This window comes from Delphinus delphis, chromosome 9 (assembly GCF_949987515.2).
Source record: "Delphinus delphis chromosome 9, mDelDel1.2, whole genome shotgun sequence".
Classification (NCBI taxonomy): Eukaryota; Metazoa; Chordata; class Mammalia; order Artiodactyla; family Delphinidae; genus Delphinus; species Delphinus delphis.
Genome location: NC_082691.1, coordinates 102,800,388 through 102,815,242, shown reverse-complemented (window position 1 = coordinate 102,815,242; position 14,855 = coordinate 102,800,388). Strand labels below are relative to the sequence as shown.

The 14,855-nt window shown below is 47.3% G+C and overlaps 1 non-coding gene across 1 annotated transcript; it reads right to left on the bottom strand.

Moving 5' to 3' along the window:
- Positions 1 to 3,347: 3,347 nt before the first annotated feature.
- LOC132431447 (U8 small nucleolar RNA) lies at positions 3,348 to 3,492 on the bottom strand. Its single transcript, XR_009520749.1, has one exon. It is a non-coding gene; the product is annotated as a U8 small nucleolar RNA (small nucleolar RNA).
- Between the last annotated feature and the right edge of the window lie 11,363 nt (positions 3,493 to 14,855).

Here is a 14,855-nt window from a genome sequence, read left to right as displayed (position 1 = left end):
CACAACTCAGAAGAGGGTTTCCACAAGCCTGGTGGGGTGCAGGGCATGCTGGCTTTGGTCTCGCGAGGTCCTGGCAGGCACGCTGAACTCAGCCATGGTGATAGATCTTCTGAGAGAGGAGAACCTTCCCCCTTTGCTCATAAGAATGCTCTGGGTCAGCCTAGTAGACATCTAGCCTCATGCTGTTGTTTGTCAAGACCACTGGACTTTGTTTAAGGCTTGGAGTTTTTAAACCAAGCACTAACACGACGTGTCAGCCAGATGAATCTGGGCAAGTCACTGAACCTCTCTGAGCCTATAACTCCATCTGTGAAATAAGATATAATAGTATCTACTTTGCAGAATTGTTATGTGTATTCAATGAAGCCCTGCATATGAAAACCTCTAACAAAACCTATTTCACAGAGTAGACCCTTACAAAGTTTAATGGACAGATGTACAGGTGGGTGGATGGATGGACAGAGGGAAAGTATTCTGTCTAAAACCAGCGACTGGGGAGGCAATCAAGGTGGCAGAGTAGTAGGACCTGAAGCTCACCTCCTCCCACAGATAAAACCAACTACTTACTAGGGAGATAGGGAATGTTTTAGGATATTGTAAGAGGTTAGGGCTTAAACCGAAACATTGCCTGAACCTCTTTGCATTATATCCTTTGCTATCCTTGAGGGAATGGGTTCTCTAAATTCTGTGTCTGCTGCCTAAAGAATTCTTATTGTTTTCTCATCATTTGTCTTAAGGCGAGTGATTTCAAGCTATCCAATAGGCTCCATCCTTCGGCTAAGTTTTGGATTTCAAAACGTTCCTGTTCAGGCTTCCATTTACTTCATGACTTTACAAACTTTGATCACCCTGGCTTTTGCACCTTCTTTTTCTAGCTTGAAGCGCTTTGTTCTTTTTAGGTTATCCTCCTCAGGCAGCCTCCTTAGCCCTTTGATCGTGTGAAGTTCTCTTCATTGAGTGTCTCCGGCACTGTTATGTCATTATCCTTAAGAAGCCTTGACTCTCAGTTTAACCACATAGAGGATGGGAGGGGGAGAAAACAGAGGAGATCAAATAAGTTACGAAACTGATGTTCTGAAAATAAGAATATGTGCTAATTGCCAACTGAGTGATAGATGCTTTGATGTGCCCCCCACACACCTCGAAATTCTAATAGAAAGTGAGAATTGGGAGCTCCCCTGGGGAGCGTCTGGCCTAGTCTCTTCCACAGTTGCTCAGACGTAAGAATCATCTGAACCACTTGTTCAATGTACAGATTCCAAGGCTCTGTGGGGACCAGTGCTGTCCAAGACGGTGGCCAGCAGCCACGGGTGATGAGTGAGCACTTGAAAGGTGGCAAATCCGAAATGAGTTGTGTTGTAAGTATAAAATACACACTAGATTTTGCAGGCTTCGTACAAAGAAAGAGTATAAAATATTTCATGACTGTCTTTCTATTGACTACATCTTGAAATGATAGAAGTTTGAATTTATGGGATTAAGTAAAAGATATGGACCTCCCTGGTGGCGCAGTGGTTAAGAATCTGCCTGCCAATGCAGGGGACACGGGTTCGAGCCCTGGTCTGGGAACATCCCAAATTCCACGGAGGAACTAAGCCCGTGCGGCACAACTACTGAGCCTGCGCTCTAGAGCCGGCGAGCACAACTACTGAGCCCACGCACCCATAGAGCCCGTGCTCCGCAACGAGAGAAGCCACCGCAATGAGAAGCCCGCGCACCTCAACAAAGAGCAGCCCCCCTCACCTCAACTAGAGAAAGCCCACGTGCAGCAACGAAGACCCGACGCGGCCAAAAATCAATCAATACATTTATATTTAAAAGAAGATATTAGAATTAATTTCACTTATTTCTTTATACTTTTTTTTTAAAAATGTGGCTGTGAGAACATTAGAAATGACATGAATGGCTCATATTCCATTCTGCTGGACAAGGCTGGTCCAGACGTACCGAATCAGAGTCCCTGTGGGAGGGGCTTATGCTTACCAAGTATTCCTGGTGACTCTCAAGACCGGGAGAACTGGGGAAGCACAAATAGCACAAGGAACACATTTGACAGACGAGGAAATTCACATTCAGAGAGTTTTATCAGCTTGTCCAAAGTCACGCCGAAGTCCATATTGTAAGGGCCAGGGAGTCAGACGATGACCTCATCAGAAAGTAAGCTGCGTTAAGTGCAGGAATTTGGACTGTTTTGTTCACTGATGCGTCCCCAGTGCTGAGAGCAGTACGTGGCATAGAGCTACTTATAAATATATGTTGAACGAATGAGGCCACTTAGACACAATGTTCATGAAGTTAAATGTGTAATTTCAGTCCCCTAATGGCCTGGTCTGCTTTGTTCTCTTCTTGAGGCTGCAGATAATAAGAGGGTTGTTATCTACAAGGGAAAGGAAAACACATTATAGGTCATCTAGAAACTATCCTTGGAAATCACAACACAAACCACATTAGCATCTCCTAGAGAGCATCTCCTTAGCAGGCAAATTTGACTTTCAACTCATCCATTCAAACAGTGTCCTAAGAGTAATTTGTCCCACTAAGAAACATAGTCGCAACAGGTTTTTTTCCCCCCAGCTCCACCTGTTGGAAATACTACCTCCTCTACCAAAAATAAAGAAGGAATATTTTTTTCCTAAACCACCTAAGCTGAAAGCACCCAGAGGATCTCCTCCTAACTCCCTCTGGGGCTCATGGTTTCTATTTTTAATCATGCAGCGTGCAGACAGAAAAACAGCTCTCAAAGGAATTGCTTTGCAGAGAAACTGTAAACATCCTCCGGCTTCTACATGTGAATGTGGGAGAGCAGTGGACTCTTCAGAAATCAGGAATGACAAGGGAACAACGGCATTTGAATCACCCACCAAAACCAAAACCGAAACCTAATTACTGTCCTCATCCTCTGTGTCCTATAAATTGCTCACCAGGCAGCTGCAAGGAGGAAGCCCGATTTCATACCGAGGGATGGAGCAAATCTTCCGTGTGGGCAAACATTCAGTCAGATGGGAGGGTGACTCATAGACCATTCTGCCCACTGTTAGAATGCACGCCCACCTGCCTCTTCAAGGGCTGAAATAATCCGTTATCACGCGACTGCAGGAAAATCTAATTGTGACCTTGGTCCCCCAGCCCCTGTTGAATTGCTCACCCACAGCCTCGGCTTTAATTACGTAACACTTGGAGGGAGAAACAGAGAAAAGACAAAGCCTATGTTGGTCTTTTAGTAAATATGGAAATTGATCAGAGTTCAGTCACATGCTTGGTGGTCTGGGGACCATGTGTGGTTTCCCCCGATAGCCCGGAAACTTGCTGCTCTGCCTATTGCCAGGGCCCACCCCAAACTCTGTAATTACCGAGTGCAACCCCCAGGAAGATGGACATCTTGCAAGGCCTGATGACGCACAGCCGTGAATCACGAATCATGCGAGCTCCAATCATCATGTTCTATTCTGTCCTCCGAAAGGAGGAACAGGTAAGGTGTATCCTACCTGACGATGGGAAGATGTACCTTTTAATCGGCTCCCCTAGTGATGACCTATGCCTGCAAATGTTTGAAAATACCGGTCTAGAGTCACATCTGCCACACTGAACTTTGTGAAAGTCAAACTCAACTATACACGTATATGAAGAAATACGTGTCACATTCCAGGGCATGGGACTCTTTCCTCAGGCCCCAGACTCTGCTTCTGAATCCCAGCCTGTAGTAGCCACTGTCTGGCGGGACCATCGGTGTGATAGCACCCAGCAGACAGCCTCACCAAAGACTCCTCATTCCCAGATTTCCTGATCTGGACCCAAGCTCTGAAACCCTCACAGGGCGTTCTGCTACTAACTGCAGTCGGAATCAAATGGAGCCGGTCGTACACTTTGGACCGTATGCCCTGCCCACCTGGTAGACCCTGATGCCCAGCCTAACGCCCTAGTCTACCATGGGGAAGCATCCCCTTCTTCTGCCCGATGTGCTCTGGGGACCTCTGTGCCTTGTGTCCCATTCCGAGACGTGCTGGGGCTCGCTATCCTCGCGGAATCCCAGAGATAGAAACCGTTCAGGGAAAGGTTTATCTTCGATGTGCGTGCGGGCTGAGTTCAGAAGGCTGGGTGTGATCACGGTAGGGGGAGGAGGAGGCGGTCAGGGTGGAGCCCGTGGAAAGGGGCCGGCAGAGCTGAGGGGTACTTACTGCGGTGTCACCAGGCAAGGAGACACCACAGAGGAAGGGACAGCCAGCCGTTGTGTCTTCATGCCAGTTCATCCCCAACCCACGAGCTCCTGTCTCTGACCCTTCCAGGATTAGTTGGAGGTGGAGGAGCTACAGAAGCAGAGGTGAGTTTACATCCACAAGGCAGGTGCCCCGGAGGATTTGGCATTGGTGCCGCTGGCTTGTGTGAGCAGCGAAAAAACGCCTCTGTGTGTGTGTGTGTGTCTGTGTGTGTGTCTCTGTGTATCCGTGTGTATGTGTCTGTGTGTGTCTTTGTGTGTGTCTCTGTATATCTGTGTGTGTCTTTGTGTGTGTCTCTGTATATCTGTGTGTATGTGTCTGTGTGTGTCTTTGTGTGTGTATCTGTGTGTCTGTGTCTGCCTGTGTGTTGCTCCTTCCTCGAGATTCTTCCTCTGGGAGGCCCGCCTGCACTCTGTGTTCAGCTGGGCGACCTCCCTCCTCCGGTTGGCCCCTTGCAGTTCTCCCTGTGCCCCTGAGCTTCTATAGCCTCCCTTCTCCCTGGGGTCCCCCTCCCCTCCTAGTGGTCCCCTTGGCATGCATCAGTTTTAAGACAACGTGGAATGTTCGGGAAATGTGTAGCTTTGCCTCCCATCAGGGAGCTCCAGACGCATCCTCCTGCCTTTAAGCATCTGAGGGGTATCAGACACTAGGCTGTATGCTCTGCACGTTCCATGGAAACTTCTGGAGCGTCCTTCTGGTTTTCTTGACTACAACACCCTGTCCCTCATCCCCATAGGGGTGGTGAAGTGGCAGAGTAGAGGGGAAATGCCGAGCTCTCTGAAAAGCCTCCCCAGAGGGATTTTTTTGCCTCATCCTCTTCAACCTCATCTTTTGAGAGGGCTGGAGGTTGAAGATTAACTAACGTTGACTAACCAGCTTCAGCTCATTCCCCAAGCAATTCCTCCATAAGTCAACTAGCTCCTCTCTTGAAAACGCCGTGTTGCTTTCCGTGCTCCCAGGCTTTGGGGCCTCAGCCCAAACTGACAAGCATCTCATTTTAATATCTTGTTTCTCATGTACAATTATAATGCAAGGTAGTATTTATTCTAATGGAAACATGCATATATTGCAATAGAATGATAAGGTAGTCTAACAGCAAACAAAGGAGGGAGTGTCTAACCTTGTCTGGGACAACTAAGAGGATCTTTGCAAAGGAAGTGATATGTGAGCTGCATCTGAAGGTCGAAGGGGAGATACTCAGTTCTGATGGAGACGGTGCTATTCTAGATTTGACACAGCCAAGTGCTTCTCTCTCTGTGACAGCTCGTGCTCGTTAGACAATCTCAGAAATGGTTTCCAGAGCCTGACATCCAGTGGCTGTCAAACCATCTGTAGGGAAAGGACAGGGAGATGGGAATAGTAAAGATGGATTTGAACAGATAAGTTAGAGAGAAGCTACACCCCTACCACACATACGCTTCGCTGACCTGGGAGAAGGGAGGGCTTTAAGACAATGAACATATTCACATTGCTGTGTGTGTGTGTGTGTGTGTGTGTGTATCCCAGTATACACACACACACACACACACACACACACACACACACACACACACACACATAAATAGGCCGTGGGTTTAGAGTCCATGTTTTGGCCCCTCTATCCAAATCTATTCCAGAAGGTATAGGTAATGCTAGAAAAAGGGAGAAAAACATGAATACAAGGCCAGGAACTCCCATATAATTGTCTGCCAATGTCCTACACAGCTTTCTAAATGTGCCAAAGGGGAGCAAATGGAAGTCAATTCTAGAGACAGACACACAGGGCCTGTGAAACGTTCTGCAGAGTTCATACAAGCTGACTCCAGGCCCCAGAGAAGATGAAAACTCATCAGTCCGGGCATTTCCTGGGGAGGCAAGTACAGAACATGGTTCCCTAAGCCAGAAGATCAACGCAATTCTGCCCTGAGACACTGACCGCTGGTAGTTTCTGGGATTCTCCGAGGGCCGAAGGTGGAGCTGGAGGGGTCAGAGGTCAATTCACACAGCAGATTTCACAGATGAGGAAACCGGGGCTCCGAGGCATTCCACGTCTTACCCCAAATCTCCCCATGAATCACCAGTGACGCAGAGCTAGAGCACAGGGTTTTTGCTCTTTACGTCACACTAGGTGACATGAAGGGAAAACACCAGCTCGCCTGTGAGCAGGGCACAGAACACGTGTGTTTTCTCTCCCTACGGTCCCTCTGGAAGCCCCACTAAAAAGAAAGCACACGCGTGACGTTATATTACAAACCTACAAGGACACAGAGACCCATCGAGGAGCTGATCCCAGACGAGAGATGCCAAGAGATGCTGGAAGAGGCAAAGCAGGTGTTAGGTGGTAAATAATACGTTCGTGGGGAAAGCTGAAACCTGATCTCCTGCAGAGAAAGAGAGCAACAGAACGCAAGGCGATTGACACCACTGAACTGTGGAAAAGCCCCAGGAGGTGAATGCTCCAGGTGCCGCTGAAAGTGGGCCTGAGAGAGGGGCTGGGGGACATCTGTGAAGGACTTCAGTTCCCTCTGTCCCTTCACTCGGCCAGCTCACCCTTCAACACCCACACAAAGACACAAAGGCCGACCTCTCCATACACGTACCCCAGAGGCAGAGCTGAGACAGGCTTGCTTGGGAATACTTCATTTAGGAATCTGATCCCAGGAAGCGGGAGTGAAGGACGAGCAGAAGGAGAGAGTCAGGAGCAGGTGCCTTATTCTGTGGACCAGCGCATGGGTGACCAGTTGTCCCAGCTCACCAGGATTTCTGAGGAGGTGTGTGAATTTGTTCACAGAACCCCCTGCCCTGGGAAAGGGGCGGGGAGAATACATGTCCATCACCTCCACCTCCTGTGACTGGTGGCATCCACTTCCCTGTCCCTCCAGGTTGCACACATGTGATACCTCCTGAGTTTCCCCTCCAAGGCACCCGGGAAGCTCAGGGGCAGAATCAGGAGTTGCTGGCCAGGTGCTGTCAGGGTAAACCTGCGTGGGGCTGGTCACCCCTGCATGGGATTTGTCACCACAGCAGTGATGGGAACAAAGTAGATGGGGGGGATTGGAAGTGCTTCAAAACAGGTCGCAAATACAATTATGAGCTGGGGGCTCTGGGCTTGGGAGTTCCAGGCACAGGGGAAGGTTTTAGCAAAGGGGAAGAAAACAAAAGCTTTCATTAAAAACCCAAACGCTGGAAAGGGACTTCCCCAGTCCACTTCCCTTGCTTGGTCTCCGGAAACCAGTGGCCATATTTATATCCTCAGGCACGAGGCCAGAGGATCTTCCCAAGAGAAACGGCCTAGCAAAAGATACAAGACCTGCTATTTCAGGGCGCCTCTCACAAAATGACCGGGTCTCATCCCAGTAACCGTAAATGAAATCCTGCTTTAACCATGCTCACAGATCTCCTTTGCTGCTGACTCTTAAATAAAAACAGAAAGCAAGAGACCACCGGAAAATCGAGGCAAGCCTGTATCCCTAAAGATAGCTCTGGTTTTTAAAGTTTTCTCTTAAATAGATTGACTCTTTCCCTTCAAGTGCATTTCAGTGTTTGTTTGGCTTTCCTTTCGCTGTTAACAGTAGCCTCGGAGGGACAAAAGAATCTTGGCTTTCAAGAAGCAGCATCAAGATTAAGAGCACATGCAAATGCCGGAACCAAAGCTGGTTCCGTGAATGTCAGTTGGTGCAGCCACTGTGGAGAACAGTATGGAGGTTTCTCAAAACACTGAAAATAGAGCTACCATAGGACCCAGCAATTCCACCCCTGGGTATATATCCCCCCAAATTCCACTAATTCTAGAAAATACAGGCACCCCAATGTTCATAGCAGCATTATTTATGATAGCCAAGACATGGAAACAACCTAAATGTCCATTGACAGATGAATGGATAAAGGCGTGGTGCATATATACAATGGAATACAACTCAGCCATTAAAAAAGAACAAAAGTTTGCTATTTGCAGCAACATGGATGGACTTGGAGGGCATTAAGCTAAGTGAACTAAGTCAGAGGAAGACAAATAATGTACGATAGGACTTAGATGTGGAATCTAAAAAAATACAACAAACTAGCGAATATAACAAAAAAGCAGCAAACTCACAGATATAGAGAACAAACTAGTGGTTACCAGTGGGGAGAGGGAAGAGGGGGGGGCAATATACGGACGGAGGGTGGGAGGTACAAACTATTGGGTATAAGATAGGCTCAAGGATGTATTGTACCACACAGGGAATATAGCCGATACTGTATAATAATTGTGAATGGAAAGTAACCTTTAAAAATTGTATTAAAAAATAGGGGCTTCCCTGGTGGCGCAGTGGTTGAGAGTCCGCCTGCCCATGCAGGGGACACGGGTTCGTGCCCCGGTCCGGGAAGATCCCACATGCCGCAGAGCGGCTGGGCCCGTGAGCCATGGCCGCTGAGCCTGCGCGTCCGGAGCCTGTGCTCCGCAACGGGAGAGGCCACAGCAGTGAGAGGCCCGCGTACCGCAATAAATAAATAAGTAAATAAATAAATAAAAATTGTATTAAAAAATAAACTTTTAATTTTAGAAAAAAAATCTGATTTCCCTTAACAATAGCAGCATGAAATTGGGAAAGTCACTGAACTTCTCTGTTCCTCAGTTTCCTCATCACTTACATGAGAAATACTGATGAGCCCCACGTGCTACTGGTGCCACTGGTCTCTGCGGAAAGAGCTGCCACAGGGCACCATTCACGTGGAACCGATGGAAATGGCTTCCCCCGGAGGCGTGCAGCGGGTGAAGAGGCAGGACCACATGACATAGCCCTGTTCCGCAAATGTGCCAGGGAGTGTCCCCAGGACCGTGCACACCGTGGGCCATCTACCAGCCTCTGTCCCGCGATCAGAGTGATGGGGCTGGAGACACCCAGAACCCTGCTTGCTTTCGGAGAAGTCTCCTCCCTGTCCCCGGCATGCACAGCCTCACCACCCCAATTTGCACAACACTCCTGTGTCCACTTCATCGTATACACATCCATCACTGAGTCACACCTCATCCTTCACTAACTGGAAACTCACCCCACTTAGCTTTGCACATCTCTGAACACTCACGCTCCACTATAGCCCAAATCCTCCCACCGGGCCTTCTAGAACTCAAGGTCATCAGCGAGCTCTTCTCTATTTCAACGTCTTCTTGGAACAATCTCTTCACCTTCTTCTCTGGCAGGAACGGGCTGACTGTGGAGGACTGAGCATCCCCTTCAGCCTGTTCTTTCGAACCCCTTGCACAGGTGGTCTGGGACGTGAAGTAGGGGTTTCCAGTTCCTCATTGTGGTTTCTAGACCGTCACCCCTCCTCACTCATGAAATGAATCTGGTTCTTTGAAGCTCTTGCCATTAGCCAGCCTCGTTAGCTCCCTGTGATCATGACAGCCATCTGGATCACTAGAACAGTCCCCTCTTCTCTTAAAGATCACTGTTTTGATCTGTTTGCCTGTATCTAAGCACAGTTCCCACCCACCCGCCTCCCGCCTCACTTGTGTCCTGAATTCAATCCCCTCTCATCTGCTCAAAGATATCACCGTGGCAATTTTCCATCCTCTCTCACATCATAAATGCCCCTTTCTGTGGATTATTTCCCTTGATCGTACAAAGATGTTCTCATCTTTAAAAACAATAATAAAAGAACCTCCCTTGAACTCAGATGAGTCTCTTGCTTCTCCACGTGTCCAACTCGCCTTTTATCACGACTCGGCAAAAGAGAGCCTACAGTCCCTGAATCCACATCCTTTCCCATCATTACCTTGGGAAACTACACCAGTTAGACTGTTATCTCCACAATAGAAACCAAAACCACCTTCATCAAGGTCAGTTCCGTGTCAGCATGTCATCTAATAGTCATTTCACCAGGATCATTTTTCTCAACTAGGTATGCTACCCATCAATGCCTTTCTTTTTCATGAAATGAAATGTTGCTTTTACTTGGCTTCAAGGAAGTTCCGGAATGTTTGAAGGACCCACGGAAAGAGCAGCACAGACTGGTCTGGGTCTCTGTAATTTGGGACCAATTTGAGGACTAAAATAGGCACAGTATCTCTCGGGGCCTCTTCTACATCCTACATCCAATGACTGTTTCCTACACTCAGGGACGCACTGTGCTCACCTCTGTGTGGTGGAGGCCAAGACGGAGACTGTGACCTTGCCTTCCAGGGCTCACAGTGCAGAAGGGAGACATTCTCCTTGGTCTAAGAAAATAACTCTTATTTTATTCTTTTCCCCCTCTGCCCAAACTGACTTCTGCTGACGCCCCTCTGCCTACCCAGTGAGTCTGTTGCCAATATCTTAAATCCTATTTCCTCTGCTCACCCTCAAGCATATCACAGTGACAACTGGGAACAAAATCTGCTGAATAAATTCATTCATTCTTAGGGCAAAATGATTGGGAGCCCCCTTTAAACGCCTGTGTTTTTTGAATTTAAGAGTGCTCCTTATATTAAAGCAAGAATTAATACTGAACACCTTAAGGAACTTTGTAAAGTGCAAAATATATAGACAGAGAATGGTATTAAAGCAAACGATAGCTTTTCAGGCTGATAGGTCTACATTCCTTCTGAGACTTCACTTCTCTCATGCTGTGGACGCTTACAACAGACAGCATGACCCAAAGTGTGGACACTTGCAAGAGGCTTTACTTTCTGTGTTATGTTTTCCCTTGAATGTCTTGTTTCCACACCAGAGCACCCGACGCGTTCTGAGAATTGTATCTGCCGAGTATACAAGGCATCCAAAGAAGTTTTCTAAAAAGCTGAGGGATTGTCCTTTCTCCTTTCAGAGTCAGGAACCACTGTTTGGAGAAACAATTGATGCCACTGGGGACTTTTTTTGATGCTGTGATTTCCATCTTCTGAATTCTGAGAAACCATGGAAATGTATCTATTCAGTAAACATCTATCAGTAACTCCTGACGACTTTTATTTGAGAAAATACCATACACTGAAGAAAATTCCCTAATAGCTTGACTAAAGACCAAAACTATCTTTGAAAATACCAATAAGGCCCCCAATTTTTGTTTTCTAAGACTTTTTTTTTTTTTTTTTTTTTTTGCGGTACGCGGGCCTCTCACTGTTGTGGCCTCTCCCGGTGCGGAGCACAGGCTCCGGACGCGCAGGCTCAGCGGCCATGGCTCACGGGCCCAGCCGCTCCGCGGCACGTGGGATCTTCCCGGACCAGGGCACAAACCCGTGTCCCCTGCATCGGCAGGCGGACTCTCAACCACTGAGCCACCAGGGAAGCCCCTATGACATTTTTTTTTAATATAAGGGCGTGAATACATCATCATCTAAAGTTCTTCTCATTCCCAATATCTCCTACATATTTTGTATTTGGTCTGTCTTTCAAAATGTAATCCCTAGCCAGGATCTGTGTATATTTAAGCAGGGTGAATTACCCTGGGCTTGAATTCACACCAGGTAAGGTGACTCACCTGCTCCTCCTCTAGTCTTCACCATCTCTGTAAACAGATGCTCAAACCCAGGACCTGGGACTCACTTTTGTCTTGTCACCGTCACTCACCTTCATACCCATCACCACCACCAGGTCTTGTCATTTCCGTATCCACATCTGTGGATCTGAATTCTCACTATCATCCCCTGTCCGGGGTAGCCATAACCTTTCACCTGAACTGAAACCACAGGCTACTAATTGGTATCCATTTCTGATCCATTCTACACATAGCTGACAAAGCCTTATTGGTATATCACTTCCTGTTCAAAGCCTACAGTGGTTTCCGTTCACAAGCAGGATATCCGACAGAATCCTTACCAAGGTCCAAACAGCCCTGCATGATCTGTCCTCACGCTCCCCTTCATCTGACTCACTATTCTCTAGTGATAGTAATATTCTTTCCGGTCCAGCAAAGATCTCTTCGGAGTCAGGACCCTTGCACGGGCTACTGCCTCAGCCAGATGTTAAGTCAGAGCAGCCTCTGCGAATTATAACTTTAAATTGTGGAGTCAGAGAGTCCTTTCCGAGATCTGAAGAGTGAGTCCCACCCTGTTCACTGGCTCAGAGCACATCCCTTGAACCTATTAAAGCCACGCTAACGACCTATCTGTTTTTAGTCTGCCTCCCTACTGGACTGTAAGCCCCATGAGGGCAGGGGTATGTCTGTTTTCTTATGAAGAACACCCCCTTTGCTTGCAAGCTTCCAAAATAACTAAGTGCCTACTTAATAAATATTTGTTAAAGAATAAATTAATGTTATTTTTCCTTCTACAATCTGGCTTGCCCCAGAATGTGTTACTTTTTCTTTTTAATCTAAACTCAGGGTTTTTTTTAATGCAAAAGACTGTTTCTGAGAAACAGAGCGCTCTCTCTCACTCAATTCCATGTGTTGCTGTAACAAATACATCTCTGTGTTGAGCTATTACATGCTTTTAGATTTATTCCTCACTCACGTGAAACTCATGTGAGTATTCTTGACCTGCAGGCAGCTTTCCTTCTCTAGAAGGAAACCCAAGCCCCTTCCATGTGGGAAGCAACCTGTTCAGTTGAAGCTGTGAGGATGTGCTGCTCATTTGCATCAGGACCAGAGGAGGAGCGTGGTGGGAGGGGCACAGGATGCTGTGCGCCCGACCTGCACTCGCATCCACCTGGTGGAAATCTGTGACCTGGCACACAGAACCGCAGGAGAAACGGGGAAATATGTTCTAGCCCCAAAGGAAGAGAAAGTGATTTCATGATCAGTTCAAAGACAATCCCAAGCTTATCAAAGAATTGTGTTTCAAGAATTCGTCTCTCACTGAAGTTGCTTATTCTTTGGAATGCACTTGATTCTGCCCGCTCCCTCCCCTATACCACACAGGCTGGGTCTTTAAGCCAGTGCACAGGAAACAAACCCAGGAGAATGATGGCTGAGTTGGCCAAGATCGCCACCCTCTCCCTCTGCGGGACAAGGTCGCTAAGTCACCACAGGCCTCTGTGATCCAAGGCAGGAGCGACAGAAGGAGATGCCCAGGGACTTTAACGTGAACAGACCTGGGATTGGGGCCATGTGGAGGGGAAAGCCTCTCACAAGTAGTAGCCTTAACCTTTATTCACACGCACCTTTCAGGAATGGCTAAACCCCCAGGACCCCTACCCCTCCAGCTCTCCCCACTTGTTCCCATTTTCCTCCTTCCCCTTTCAACTTCTAACAGAAATACAATTTGTTTTCCTCTGAAGTGTGGGGGAAATCTTTCATTTAAAATTCAATAGCTTGCGAAAAATTCTCTGAGTCTCAAGGGTCCTGCATGCGCCTTTGGGTTTCCCTACAAGGACTTAGTGAAAAAAAAGACAGAGAACTGTTTTGCATGTGTAGATAACTTTTTAGATTTACTGTCTTTTCTGAGATTTTCCACAGTTTGAAACAAAAGTAATGTGCTTGCTCTAGGGCCATCAATTATCAAAGGTTGTTCCATGATGGACCAAAAGTGAGAAACCTCGGCTAGAAGGAATAAATTAGAGAAATAAGAGACTGAAGGCTGCCCCCTGTGAGCCAGGGAATAAATAATATAAAGGTAAGGGGCTGAGGAGCCCTGTGAGGCCTGAAGGGTTCATCAGGCCCTCGCACCTGCAGGAGACAAATTACCCATGAGTGACACCTGATGGAAGCAGGTGCCTGTTAATGGCAGCGCCATTTCCTTTCCCAGAGGGAAGGAGGGCAAAGACCTCAGTGAACAGGTTGACAAAAATGAACAGCGCCTGCTCAGGGAAACTCGTGGCACTTTGATTTGCAGCACATACATTTAATTCAGAACCACCTGCATCAACGCGTTTCTGTGCTTCAAAATGAAGGTGTGAGAAAGCCATTACCTATCTTAAGGCGATGACATGAAGCCCACTTTTCTCTTTTTTCTTTATTGGAGTATATTTGACCTATGATACTGAGTAAGTTTAAAGTGTACAGCATGTTGATTTGGTCCATGTATATATTGTAGTCTGGTTGCCATTGCAGTGTTAGCCAGCGCCTCTGTTCAGGCACAGTTATTACTTTGTCATGGTGGGATTAATTAAGAGCTGGTCTCATAGCAAGTTTAACAATTATAATGCAATAATGTTGTCTATATTCACTAGACTGTGCATTAGATCTGCAGGACTTATCTACTGGTTGCAAGTGTGTGCCCTTAAACATCTCCCCTTTTCTTCCCCCCAAGTCTGCCCCCAGCCCCTGGGACCCTCCGTTTCACTCTGTTTCTAGGAGCTTGGCTATTTTTAGATTCCACCAATAAGTGAGATCATACAGTGTTTTCTAATGTCTAGCACTCACTTCTGTTAGTTGCCTCTGCCTTTTCTCTCTACTTTCTTAACTCACTCTGATTCATCTTTTCCACTTTCCCCCATTTCTCCCTCGTTAGTTCTTAGTTGCTTCCCCATCCCGCTCTCCTCTCACCGTGTCAGCCCCGGGACCTCCACGAACTCAGATGATCTGGTCCAGCTAAGTTCCTTCTCATGCCGGGCGGCAGATGCCATACTTCCAGCCTCATTCAATTCGTGATCAATCAATCCAAAAATATTTACTGAGTGCTTGTACATGCCAAGCAAAGAGGTAGAATTGGCGGGGGTGGGAGGGCAGGCAGAGAATTTCATTCCCAGGATGTCAGAGAGCTGGCAACATTAGTGAAACGCTTGGGTTGGTGCAGACTTTGGTGTGATCCGGGAACGATCATTT